We start from the raw sequence: 15,102 nt of genomic DNA, 5'->3' as shown, positions 1-15,102 counted from the left end.
ATAGAAGCTTGGAAGCTTCTATTGAAGCTTCCATAGACATAGTTCACACCGTGCCTCCCAGGTTTTAATCCATGTTCCCCAAGCGGAATTCTCATGCCACGAGGGAGATCCCGAATTGAAGGAAATTTCAAAAATTGAAAAGGGGGACCAAGGGAGAGTTTGCTGAGCCGAGATTTAATTCGTCAATGGCTCCCAAGCAAAAGACGAGAGGAGCGCACGCGTGAGCTTCCACCCCGAGTACGAGAGTGGACAACGGCCAGACGTTGAATACCCAGGTTTCGAAAATATTTTCGCATGGAAAATATGCATAAAGCATGTTTAATTCTCATAGGGAAGCTTTAAATGCATTTACTCATCGATTTACAAAGTTTAGTGCATGTTGAGTATTTGAAATTGCTTGCACTTCCGTGGTCAAGGGTAGTTGAAATTATGAACGTATTATGCATAACTTAAAAGATGATATTGTTCTAAGACCATATCCTTGTTGCATCTCGCAAAGGATAGGGCTTATGTCGCATAATGCACTTATGAAATAAATTCTTGGTTGTGGCTCATGTAGAAGATAATCGTAGATGGTCATTAAATGATATCCGAATAGTCACAATGCATGGAAAGGATTTATGAACGCTGCAAATTGCATGCAATGATAGTTACATTTTAGGTTGGGTTAAGTGCTAAAGGAAGGATTAAATCAATTATGGACTCATGGCATTCGCTTATGCATTGAGCTCTTTTATAAAAGTTTGAAATTGGGGAAAGGATGCATCTTCATTAAAATGCTAAAGCTTGAATTTGATGCATCAACGTAGGGTTTATAAGAGTTAGCTCTGAATGTCAATCATTATAAGGCAAGGAAAAGGAAGATCTCTGTAGATCCTTTAAGTTGCATAAAGGCAAAAAGGTCTATGTTCTCGAAATTGCATGAAATGATGGATCTCACCTATCTTGCAGTTACTTACATCTTTTAGGGGAAAAGTACTTGCAAATTTAGAAGAAAGTATTTGCATCTTTAAAAGGGAAGATCATCTTAAATCGTGGGTTGGTTAGATCAACTAAGTAATTAGGGTATAATTGAGTAGCTTACATCAGAATCGTAAAGGTATGATTAGTTACCTCAATGTGCTAGGTAGGGATAAGCTATGTTAAAATTCTGCCTAGTATCGCACTTGGGATGTAGATCTAATATTTACGATCTCAAAGGCCCTACCCACATTCTCAAAATGTTAGGACTATCTAATCACCCATGCAAGAACGATCTAGGGTTCTCACCCTAAGGATCAATTGACCAAATATTAGACCTCCGTAAGAATTTAGGAACCCTAGGACTAAAACATTATCGATCTAGTAGGGTTAGGGTTGGATAGGGGCAAGAAGTCTCCTAAAACCCATATCTTGGTCATAGGTATTCTTGATCAAGTAATACCGTACGAAGAATGATATAATCTCCACAAGTTAGGTATTGACACCTATCTCATGCAACAAGCTGCAACGACATATGCTCTTGTGTCTAAATCACGAAATAGCACGGCTACACCTTAGACCAAGTTTGACGAGTTCAATTACAAGTCTAACTTTTCTAGAGATTGAGTAGTCGTCCTGCTTCGATAATCTTCCTTGAAAACTGATTTGTGAAGCCAATGTAATAATGATTTGCCAAGAAAGCAATTGACCAACCAAGTTAGGGCGACGAGGTTGCCTAGGATTTATTGACCTCGATATAAGGAAACCTAAGGTATTGACAAATTGGGTCAACAGGGTATAAATCCTAACCCAAGGAAAGAGGGTAAACAAGCAACTCAACTTACGAAACCCTTGGGATCTTGCCAAGTCGCAATTGATCCAGGATCAAATGCTGGAAGCATTCGAGGAGAAGAATTATACCTTAGCAGTTGGATGTACAAATGACCACTGGAATGTTCTTAATTGTACACTTAGGTGCACTGTTTGTACTTCTTTGCTCAAGGAACTAATTCAGGAAAAATAACTAATGCTTCAGGTTGAAAGCCTGGAGGAAGAGGCAGTACCAATTACCTCTGACTGTCTGCCTGACCCTATCCAAGGGGGTTGTTAGCCACACCAGGTACATGGACCGAACCCGCCGCGAGAGGTCTCTCCGTGGGTGCTACTTGGAGCAGGAGGATGCTTGGGTGCCAGGGGAGGCTCTGGCCGTAAATCCCTTGCCTTCGGATCCTATACAAGAGGCTGACGTGACTCGAGATGGGATCTCGAGGCCCACATACTAGTTAACGGGCGGAACTTGGAATAGCGATCCGTGTGAATTGCTAGAATAGCCTTCAAGCAAGTTTATTTGATGTATTCCAAAGAATGATAAATAAAGATCAAATGTTGAAAAGGAACTTACTTGACATTGTTTTTCTGTGTCGGTGCGTAAGTTACGTGAAGGAACTGGTGTTTAATTGGTTAATTAAGGAAGCTATTTTTGCTTGTCAAACTAAATGTGGTAGGTAATTAGATAACTAAAGCAACCAAGGAAAGTGCGGTGGATGTGACCCTGGGTCCGTCCTACGGAAGGGTGGTCCCGATTGGCCGGGAACTTTTCTCAAAGGATTTCATAGCGAGGTAACAATGACCTAAAATCATTAGAGCTAGAGTCCCTGTTGAGATGACAAGCTCAACACATGTGGACATTGATGATGGACCGCCTGGTTAGATGGGTCCACACGTCTACACTTAGCACGTCGGTGGTCATTATGACTCTCACATGGCCACTGACTCATTACTTATTATATTCAGGTTGTTACACCTATTTACAGATGGCATAGTTATAGCGCCAGTCGACTAGTGTAGTCGGTTATGCATTGTTTGACTTAGTAGGCCACTTTCCTTTTATCTTGTATCTTATCTATACTTTGTGTACATTGTAAAGTGTGTGGAAGAAGAAGAAGAAATCAGCAAGAAAACGTTTTGGCCTCCATCTCTCTTCTTGTCTCTTGAGTGAGCTTCTCCTTGTGCAATTTGTGTGTGTTCGGCGCAGCATCTTGAGCAATCCCCTCCACCACGCGATTCTTGACATGGTATCAGAGCCGCACCACTGAGAGAGGCTGATTTCGAAGGTTGAAGCAAAGGGGAAGAAGCAAGGTTCGAGCAAGCAAGCCACGGGTAAGAAGCTCTCCCATCCTTCCACTCTTTCTCTTGGATAGTGCCTGTGGAGGCACCGGAAGCAGGGCAGAGCAAAAATCTCAGATTGCAGTGAGATTTGGTGTGCGCGAAGAGCACTGTATATTCTGCAGATAAGCCCTTTAGGGCTTATTCGCATAAAGGGCTTATCCGCAGTTATTTTGGGCATTTGAGGCCGTTTCAGGGCCCGTTTTAGAGCCGCAAGTTGCGGACAGCAGTTTCAGGGTACGCTGTGACTTCAACTGTATCGGTGACAGTGGATGCACAGGTTACAGATTTTAGATCTGTAAGATTAAAGGTGTTTACTAGTGAGTAAACACAAGGTTTATCTGCAAACAGGTTGCAGATTGCATGTATTGTTGAGCAGACAGTGAAAAAGGCTGTCTAGTGTATTGCTGTGCACTACAGGTCGAGGATTGTAGAAGATTTGCTTGCTATTTGGTATTATTCTTATGATAATGGCAGAGAACAGTGGAAGCCCCATCATTGAGAAGCTCGACAAGAACAACTACCCTTCATGGAAGTTCCGTGTCACGAACTTTCTTATTGGAAAAGGCCTCTACGAGTTCGTTTCAGGTGAAGAAAAGGAGCCGGAGGTGAGTGATCCTCCAACTGCAGAAGAGATAAAGGCACGGAAGGAATGGAATGCAAAGGATAAAAAGGTCATGTATTGGTTGTCTGCAGTAATTGACAATAATATGCTGGGACACATTAGAAATGCAGAGAATGCATATGCAGCTTGGACCATACTTGAAAGTATGTTTTTTGTAAATACAAAGGCACGAAAGATTCAACTCAAGCAAGAGTTGAATACATTAAAGAAAGGGAAGATGTATATCAATGAGTATGCACTGAAGGTAAGGAGCATTGCAAATGCCTTAGCAGCAATTGATGCAATGCCCGATGATGATGATTTGGTGTCGTCTACCTTGGGTGGACTTAACAATGAAAAGGCTTGGAAGTCTTTTGTAACTTCTGTATATGTCAGAAAGCCATTTCCAGATTTCGATGAGTTGGTCTCCCTTATGATCACTGAAGAGATCAACATGCAGAGTGAGACATCTGAAAGAAGCGGTGAACAGGTCCAAGCTTTCTACTCCAGTTCAGGAAGGGGATGTGGCAGGTTCTCTTCAAGAGGCCGTGGTACAGGACGTGGTAGTGACAACCAGCAAAACAGATTGAATCAGCAATTTGGCGATATGCAGGTTTCAGGAGGTCGTGGTAACTTTAGAGGCAGGGGGAGCTTTAGAGGAAGAGGTGGATGGCAGAATAGAGGTTCTAACAACTCTGGTATTGTGTGCCACTACTGTGGCAAAACAGGTCATATTGCAGCCCAATGTTATGCCAAGAAAGATGATATTCAGAGTGGTAAGTTGCAGCAAGGAAACTATGCATCGTCTTCACGACAGAATGAAGACAAAAATGAACGTCTGTTTGTTATGCAGCATATGTTGAATGCTGTTACAGGAAAGGGAACACATGAAGATGTTTGGTATGTCGATTCAGGTGCATCCAATCATATGACCAGCCATGCAGAATGGTTTGGAGAGATGCAGGATTTGCAGAATGCAGGTTATGTGCAGACGGGTGATGACTCATGCCACCCAATTTCACACATTGAAAAAGTTCCCTTGTCCTTGCATGATGGTAAGACAAAGAGTCTTTCAGATGTATTACATGTGCCATCTATTACAAAGAATTTGGTGTCAGTCGGTCAAATGGTAGAGCAAGGGCTACAAGTTAGATTTAATGCAAAGGGCTGCTTTGTAGAAGATTTCAATGACAAGTGCAGGTTGGTAGCAAAGGGAAGTAGAGTTGGACGTATGTTCACTCTAGATGCTGGAATTCCTACTATGAATGCTGCTATGTATGCCAAAGGAAAAGGTGTTGTTGCAGACATTGAAATTTGGCACAAACGCATTGGACATGCAAATGTACAAAGGCTGAAACTAATGCAGTCCAAAGGGTTGGTTACAGGTTTGCCTACATTTAGAGTTGCAGAATTTCAGAAGGTATGTGAAGCATGTCAGTTTGGTAAGCAGGCAAGGCAACCTTTTTCACATGATAGAGATGTAAGCAGAATTATTCTTGATGTTGTACATACAGACATTTGGGGGCCTACACAAAATGTATCTCTTGGAGGCAGTTCATACTTTGTCACATTCATTGATGATTGTTCTAGAAAGCTGTGGGTATATTTTATGAAGGAAAAGAGTGAAGCGTTTGAGCACTTTAGAACTTTCAAGGCTGCAGTTGAAAGAGAAACAGGCTTGAAAGTAAAGTGCCTGAGGTCAGATGGAGGGGGAGAGTACCTCTCAAATGAGTTCAGTGATTTTCTGAAGTCTCATGGGATAAAGAGACAGTTCACATGCAGGTATACCCCACAGCAAAATGGGGTTGCAGAAAGGAAAAACAGGCATATTGCAGAAGTTGCACGCGCCTTGATGGCTGAAAAGAATATGCCTAAGCATTTTTTGTCTGAGGCTGTTCATACTGCTGTTTATATTATGAATAGAACTCCCACAGCTGCAGTTCATGGTATGACCCCCGAAGAATGTTTTACAGGTAAGAAGCCTGATGTTTCACACTTGAAAGTATTTGGCTGCATTGCGTATGTTCATGTGCCAGATGAGTTGCGGAAGAAACTGGATCCAAAGGCTGAAAAGTGTGTCTTTATTGGATACTCTTTAGAGCAGAAAGGGTATCGCTGTTCAACCCTATCACATGTAAGTTCAGAGTGAGCAGGGATGTCATCTTTGATGAAATGAGCAGCTGGTATACATCTAGTGGTGATGCATTGGATGTTGATGATGATCATGACACTCATGTGCAGGCTGAAAAGCAAGAATCACGGACTCTTAATGGACCAGAGACATCATCTAGTAGTCCTTGGTCTGGGAGACTAAGGAGTACCTCTACATCTTCAGGTGCATCTAGTAGCACTACATGTAAAGACAAAGGAAAGAATAAAGTGTCAAAAGGCATTGATGCAGTACTTGATGGAGACTCCAGTGGCTCAGAGAGCTTAGATGATGAGCTTGGCATTCCTTCAGTGAGAACTCCAGGTGTGCAGAGAGCACGGGCTGATGCAAAGACTCCATTGAGTGATCCAGTGGTACGCAGGTCTAGCAGGGTGAGATACCCTGTTAAAAAATTTGGTTTTGAAGGTTATGCAGCTCACCATTATGCTTCTATGGTGAAACTAGTTGAGGATGTTGAGCCTACATGTTTTGAGGAGGCTGTTGGTCATGCTCATTGGGATGCAGCAATGGATGAGCAGATGGCTGCATTAGAGGCTAATAAGACTTGGGATCTAGTATCATTGCCGAAGGGAAAGAAAGCTATTGGATGTAAGTGGGTTTATAAGATTAAGCACAATGCAGATGGTTCTATTAGCAGGTACAAAGCTAGGCTAGTTGCAAAAGGCTATGCCCAGACATATGGCATAGATTATGATGAAACCTTCAGTCCAGTTGCTAGGATGGCAACTGTCAGATGTGCGATTGCTTTGGCAGCAGCCAAAGGTTGGAGGTTGCAGCAAATGGATGTAAAGAATGCCTTCTTGCATGGTGATTTGCAGGAAGAAGTGTATATGGATCAGCCAGCAGGTTATGAAGATTTAGAGCATCCCACGTATGTGTGCAGATTGAAGAAGGCACTCTATGGGCTCAAGCAAGCACCTAGAGCATGGTCTGACAAGATTAGAGAGTATCTTGTCAATATTGGTTTTTATGTTTCTGATGTTGATCACTCACTTTATGTGAGAAAAGGAGATGCGGGTTTGGTCATCATAGTCATCTATGTGGATGACTTGATTATTACAGTTGATAGTGATAGTGGGATTGCTGAAGTCAAGGGTTGTTTGAAGATGAAGTTTGACATGAAGGATCTAGGTGAGCTAAGGTACTTCCTTGGCATTGAGGTGGTCAGATGTGATGATGGTATATGGCTGTCCCAAAGACAGTATGGCTTGGATATGTTGTCCAAGTATGGTATGACAGCATGCAAACCACTTTCAGTCCCGTTGGAGCAGAATGTAAAGCTGAGTGCTGATGTTGGGGATGAGATAGAAGACCCTACTATGTTCAGGAGGATAGTGGGGAGTTTGATTTACATGACTATTACAAGGCCAGATTTGAGCTACGCTGTTGGTCTTGTGAGTTAATTTATGCAAGTACCTAGAAAACCACACTTGGATGCAGTGAGACGCATATTGAGATATGTCAAGTCCACATTACATTATGGACTTTTCTATGAGGCAGGTACAGACGTACATGTGTTTGGATACACAGATGCAGATTGGGCTGGTAGTATGTCGGATAGAAGATCTACCAGCGGATACATGTTCTCTCTTGGTAGTGCAGCAGTTGCTTGGAGCAGCAAAAAGCAATCTACAGTTGCTTTGTCGAGTACAGAGGCTGAGTATAGAGGTGCTGTTGTTGCAGCATGTGAGGTAGTATGGCTGCAAAAGTTATTGGCTGATTTGGATGTGCAGGTGGAAGGTCCAGTTGTCATTTATTGTGACAACATGAGCAGTATACAGTTGGCTAGGAACCCTATGTTCCATGCCAGGACAAAACATATTGAGGTACACTACCACTTTGTGAGAGAGAAGGTACTAGCAGGTGAGATTGACTTGGTGTATGTCAGCACACAGGATCAGATAGCTGACATCTTCACGAAGGCATTGGGTACAGAGAAGCTTCAAAAGTTTCGAAGCTTACTTGGAGTTACAGAGATGCAGTTGAGCTTGAGGGGGAGTGTTGAGATGACAAGCTCAACACATGTGGACATTGATGATGGACCGCCTGGTTAGATGGGTCCACACGTCTACACTTAGCACGTCGGTGGTCATTATGACTCTCACATGGCCACTGACTCATTACTTATTATATTCAGGTTGTTACACCTATTTACAGATGGCATAGTTATAGCGCCAGTCGACTAGTGTAGTCGGTTATGCATTGTTTGACTTAGTAGGCCACTTTCCTTTTATCTTGTATCTTATCTATACTTTGTGTACATTGTAAAGTGTGTGGAAGAAGAAGAAGAAATCAGCAAGAAAACGTTTTGGCCTCCATCTCTCTTCTTGTCTCTTGAGTGAGCTTCTCCTTGTGCAATTTGTGTGTGTTCGGCGCAGCATCTTGAGCAATCCCCTCCACCACGCGATTTTTGACAGTCCCGATTTATGCTGTTTTGGGGGAACGGAATGGGACTATGCCTTACGGGCAGAGAGGTCGAGCTTTGCATCCCTCTCGTTTCCCATTCTCCTTGAACCAAGTGTAGTATAAATCCGCTTCGATCTTGATGTTTCTGCACAAGTAGTTCGTTTGGGGGATCGATACTAGTTACCTTCTAGAAACTTGACCTTAGGAAAACCCTGATTCAGGTCGGTCCTAAGTGGGGAACGGCCAGAATGCTTCCCCTTCGTGGCAGACTCGGGAAGACCTAGATCGCAAACCTCGTGACATTCCTTCTGAGTGCCGGGCGACGCTTTCTAGACTCTCTTCCTGATGGACTGCTAAGACGTGTCCTACAAGTGGACAAGGGGACACGTTACATGATTGATTTTGGATGTGTTGGAAGTTTTTTGAAGAATTTCGGGATGGGTTGAGAAGGTTGAAGAATCTCATTATAGTTTTTGGTTAAGATATAATGTTTTGATAGATTTTGTAATGTATTTGTTTGGTTCTAATAGGGTTTGTTTTGCCTATATTTTGGTCTATTTTCTTTCTATTTGTGAGATTGAGATTGTGAATGAGTCTTTTGAGGAAGAATTGAGTGTCTTAAATGATTTTGATGGTTTAAAGTAGTTTGATTTGATTTGTATGGTTTTTATGCCTTATATTGACCTTCTATAATGTTTTATAGAGCTTATGTATTTGGTCTGTAAGCCTCTATTTGCTTCTGTAAGTGTTTTGATGGATGGATATTTAGCTTGGATAAATTTTTATAATATTGAAAGAGGAATATTATAAGATTAAAGTAGCTTGAAGAAGTAGAAGAAGTAGTTGATGATGACTTGAAGCAAAGACTGAAGTGACAATGACAGTAGTAAGCTTCCAAGGGACACTGTAGTGAAAGAGGAAGATTATAAGATTAAAGTAGCTTGAAGAAAAGTAGAAGAAGTCATTGATGATGACTTGAAGTGAAGACTGAAGTGACAGTGATAGTAGTAAGCTTCCAAGGGACAGTGTAGTGGCTCTGGTGACTCTTCATATCAGGCATACCTCTTAGGAGGGGTATCCACGACCAAGAGAGGATTATTGAGAGATATTATTGGTTATTCTCATGTACTATTAAAAGAGAGCATATGTAAGAGAGATAGAGTATGAGAGAGCCAATTTTTTTATGAGAAACATTATATCTATGAGAGAGATTGAGAGAAAGACTATGAAGATGATAAAAGATGAATACTATTGTGATGAATTTAATTTAAACTTGATCATCCTTTTGTGTCATTGTGGTCCTTTGATGGTTTCTATTAAGAATATGAAGAAGATATTGAATATTTATTGTCCATAGAATATTTGCTATATGATGTTGTATGAAGATGCGCAAAGATTGGTGTTCTTTTTTTTCTTGTGGTTAATTAAAGTATGAAGAATATGGTTGTTGATGTGATAAGATAGACTTTCTTGCATTAGTTTTCATGTTTCCTCAGTATTCCTCTTTGGGCTCCAAAACTTGAGCTCACATCTCTCTTTATTACTAATGTATTCTCTGTAGTAGTATGCAATGATAATGTAAAGCACTAGAGATGCATGAAGGAAGTCATACATCTAGAGTTTGAAATGCCTATAGGTATCCGCAATCAATATATGTTGAGGAAAGTGCATTTGCTCTATAGAGAAAGCATATCAAATGTTTTGTGGAGAGATTTCTCTTGTTCATTAAGGCGATTTTTATTACATAGGATACTTATGGGATATTATGGCATGTTGAAAATAATGCAATGCCAAATTGGTTAGGAAATTTGCATGATAGGTCAATGCAAGAGAGGTGTATATGTTGAGATCGCAAGCCCAATACATGCAGATATTGATAATGGACTGCTTGGTTAGATGGGTCTGCATGTCTACACTTAGCATGTCAGTAGTCATTATGATCCTTATATGTCCATTGACTTCTCACTTATTATATTTGGTTTGTTGAACCTATCTACAGTTGGCATAATTATAGGACAAGTCAACTAGTATAGTTTGTTATGCACTATTTGACTTAGCCTTCCAAATTCCTTTATGTTGTACCTTATCTATACTTTGCATACATTAAAAAGTGTATGAAAGAAAAATAAGAAACCAACAAGAAAATGTTTTGACCTCCATCTCTCTTCTTGTGTTCTTGAGTGAGCTTCCTCTTATATGCATGTTGGCACAACAACTGAAGCAAGTTCCCCCACCATGTGATTTGTGAAATGGTATCAAGGCATTGCCAATGAGAGAGGCTAGTTTTAAAGGCTAAAGTGAAGGAAAAGAATAAAGGATTTGAGTAAGTAAGCAGTGAGTAAGAAGCTCTTCCATTCTCTCGCTCTTTCTCTTGGATAATACTTATGGAGGCACCAAATCACAACAAAACAAAAATCTTAGATTGCTGTGAGATTTGGTGTGCAAGCATAGCATTATAGATTTTGCAAATTAGCCCGATAGATCTCCTACTACTTTTTTGGCCACTTGAGACTGTTTTGGGCCTTGTTGTAGACCTACAAGTTTGCAAACAACAGCTTTAGGATATATTACAATTTAAGCTATATTGATTGAAAGTGGATGCACATGCTACGAATTTTGAGTTTGTAAGTTCTAAGGCGTTTGTTAAGAAGAAAACACAAGTTTTATCTACAAATAGGTTATAGATTATGTACTATCGACCAGTTTGTGAAAAAGATTGCTTGGTGTATTACTTCATATACTTGTTGTGAAAGGTTGCAGAAGATTTGCTTGTTGTTTTTTATTAATTTGTGATAATGGTAGAACAGGGAAAACCCTATCATTGAGAAGCTAGACAAGAATAACTAACTATCATGAAAATTCAGTGTGACAAACTTTCTTACTAGAAAAGGCCTCCATGAGTTTTTTTAGGTGAAAAAAGGAGCTAGAGCTAAATAATTTCGCGACTGCAGAACAACTAAAGGTATGGAAAGAATGGACTTCAAAGGACAAAAAGATAATGTGCATGCTATTTGTAGTCATTAAAAACTCTATGTTGGGGCATATCAGAAATGCAAAAAACTTCCATGTAGCTTGGAAAATCTTTGAGAATAAATTTTTAGTAAATTTAAAGACACTGAAGATTCAACTCAAGTAAGAGTTGAATATCTTGAAGAAAGACAAGATGATTATAAATGAGTATGTTTTCAAGGTGAGAAGCAATGTAGATACCTTAGCAACTATTGATGCAATGCCTTATAATGATGATTTGATTTCATCTACAGGGTGTATGCACGGAAGTGGTTTGTAGATTCTAATGAGTTAGTCTCTCTCATGATTACTAAAGAGATAAATATGTAGGGTGAATCATCTAAAATAAGTGGTGAACATGTTCAAGATATTTACTCAAGTTTAGGAAGAGAGCATGGGAGATCCTCTGAAGAGGTCATGGTACATGACATATTCTTGATAACAAGCAAAATAGGTCAAATCAACAATTTGGTGATATACAGGTTTAAGAAGGCCATGGCAACTTTAGAGGCAGGGTAGGGGATCCCTAGAGGAAGAGGTGGATGCAAAACAAAGGTTCTAGCAATTCTTTTATTGTTTATCATTATTGTGACAAAACAAGTCATATTGGATCGTATTCACGAAACTATGCATCATCTTCATGAGATAGAGTTAAGATAAAAATGAGCATCTATTTGTTATTCAACATATGAAATGAATGCTATTATAAAATGAGCATCTTTTTGGTATATAGCATATGATGAATGCTATTATAGAAAAAGAGACACGTGATGATGTATGGTATGTTGATGTAGGTGTATCTAATTGTAAGAAGGGTCCTAGACTACCATAAAATCTAACTATGGAACAATGGAAAATGAAGAAATCACTACATTAACCTATGGTGAAAACATGAATACAAGAAAGGATTCTTGGAACACACCCCAAGCTGGTGCCATGGAAACTCACCTCCATGTAGGTGAAGGACAAGAAAACTAATGTGACTACCAAGAAAACTTACATGAATAACATGTCCAAATGGCAAAAGGCCCCTCACTTTGGCTAGGGCTGCCTATTTATAGCAAACCCTCAGCCCTAGACCTCTAGTTTTATCACAAAGGCATTTAGCCTGCTGTCATTGTTTTCCATTGGCCTAATTTGCTTCATTACAAACCCTCCCTGCCTCAATTAGCTTTGTCCTCAAAGCTGCAAATGGGAAGATATTACAATGGATATGTCATGAATGTCCGAAAGCACAATTTGAAGAAGATTCCATGGTCCAAGAAGTTGATGACTGCCTGCATGTTGCCCATGCTGTCCATAGAAGGGCAGTGATAGAAAAAGAGTCATAACTTCTTAAATATAGCTCCAAATCCAAAAAATGAGGTGTCATTTTGAAGAATACACCTAGAAGCATCATATCCAATCATCAAATGATGACTTTGATGATGTCAGACCATTTATTTTCATGACAGTAATTTAATACAGCAAGCTGTATTAAACAATGAGCTCATTCTTCTTCAACTGTTTTTTTTTTTCCATAAACCATGTCAAAAATCAATGAAGACAAGCTGTCAATCAAATTTGCAGGTCAAGGGATGTCAAATCATCATCCAATCATCCATAATAACCTCCGGGATCATATGGAAATCCTCCAAAATAATGGTCACAACCTCTCGGGTCATATGGAAATCCATCCAAAATTTCATAATCATCAAGATAAATCCCTAGATCATAAGGAAATGACACATCAAAGTCATATGTCATATCAGTCCCATAACCAAAATCATACTCAGTCGAAATGTCATCATAAGGTAGTCGCAGTCCATGATCATCTATGGGCTGATGATGATCAAGGATAGGCTGATACATGTCTTCATCATTACCCCATGATAACTCATCATCATGCACATATACATTGTTGTTCATATCTGCAACAAACTCTTCTTGTGCACTATCTTCATTTGAATCTGCATACTCTTGCTCTTCATCTTCAGTTGCATCATCTTGCTCTTCAACTTGGTCATTTGAATCATCTTCTTCTTCTTGATCTTCCAAGTATGCTTGCTCTTTACAAATTTCTGCATGCATTGCATTAAGAGACATTTCCCTAAGCTTTCCCACTACATTTTCAACTTTATTATCAACATCTTTATCCTCTTCTTGCTGTCCATGACAAACTTGCACTTCCACTTGAGATACATTTACATTAGAATCCTCCAATACAAGGGCTGTAGCAAAGTGACTATTCCTGCAGTAACTCTCATGAATAGGAGACCATTGACCCTCACATTTATAGCATATGAGTTGTCTTTTCATTTCCATCAGCTCTTGATGAGGTATAAGCTTTCTTCGGGTGCCAAAAGGAGTAGGCCGTTCTAAGATAATTGAAATTCTAACATGCTGTGCCCTGCATACATTTGGATGACCAATAACATTCTTCTCTCCACATTTGTAGCATAGACCTTTAGAAGTGAGATCATCCAACATACGGCTTGATAAGTAGGTACCATGAACATTGTTGAAGGAGAAAGGATGGGTTAGTACTTCTTCTTCCTCATGACAATCAATGACATAAGCTGACTGTCCTTGGTACCCTGCATAGTGTGTGCCATAGGCATTATTTGCATCCATATCATTCTCATATGCATAAGATTGATGCTGTCCACCATTCATGCATAATGCACAAGCTTCATACTGCTCATATGGATCATTATATGCATGATTATTCACCCTTCCATCAAAATATCCATGTCTGTCTCCCATTTTATACATGCAGTCTGAGTATACAGCAGTGGAAAATCCTCAATAACTTGAGCTCCAATTGTCCAAATTGAGTGCTTTATGGCTTTGTTTGAAGCTTATACAATACTCTTTCAAATGAGTTATCAAGCTCTGCAAATGGATAAGTATAGACAATTTTGGAAATGCTTTTTGTTGTCAGCCAGACACACTCTGTAAAGAGTGAATGCCTTGTTTCAAGTGTCTTTTGTACTTCTCATCAAAATTTGAGCAAATTTCCAATACCAAAACACTCAAAGGAGTAGAGAAGAGCTGTAGGGTATTGAAATAGATGGAAATAACCTCTGCAATTCCAAAACTGAAGCAAATCTTGCTTAAGAATACCCAAGAAATGGTCAATATGAATCCAAGTCAAGATTCACTGAAAGAGATTCTCTTTTGCCCATAGGAAAGCCAATGAACATGTATGCCCTAAATCTTGCTTAAGAATACCCAAGAAATGGTCATGGATATTTTGATGTGGGCAGCAGTGAATTACAAACTCCTTTTGAATGCAAGGCTTTTCCCTGATATGAAGTTGACTAGCATGCATGCCATATTCTCAAGCAGTACACCAAAGCAAAATACATTTGTCCATGAAATCTGCTGCATAAATCACACTTCTATTGCTGGTTATATATATGAGGAACCTTTAGGAAGCATCAAAGGCCAAAAGCCCCATTATCAAGATGAGGAAATCTGAGAATATCAGCCCGCCTCTTCCTCACGACTTTGTTGGCCTGAAACACAGAATTCCAAGCTGCAGCCTTCATACAATGGAGCAATAGACCTGAGTTTGACAGCTTTGCTATGTTCATGCTCTTGTTGATGACGATGTGGATCATTCTACTCTGGATTACTCGCCATGGCTATTGCAGATAGAAAGCTTGTTGATACCAGAAATGCCTTCTTGTTGATGATGATGCGGAGATGAAACTGGTGCTTTTGCTAGTGCAAATCATAGCACTAAAAGCTATGTTCTAGAGTCAACACCCTTGGACTCCCCTTCCTGGAAATGCAACATATG

The sequence above is a fragment of the Lygodium microphyllum genome, chromosome 29 (genome assembly GCF_053477565.2).
Source record: "Lygodium microphyllum isolate KBCC chromosome 29, Lygodium_microphyllum_v1.1.10, whole genome shotgun sequence".
Classification (NCBI taxonomy): Eukaryota; Viridiplantae; Streptophyta; class Polypodiopsida; order Schizaeales; family Lygodiaceae; genus Lygodium; species Lygodium microphyllum.
This window is presented reverse-complemented; position numbering follows the sequence as displayed.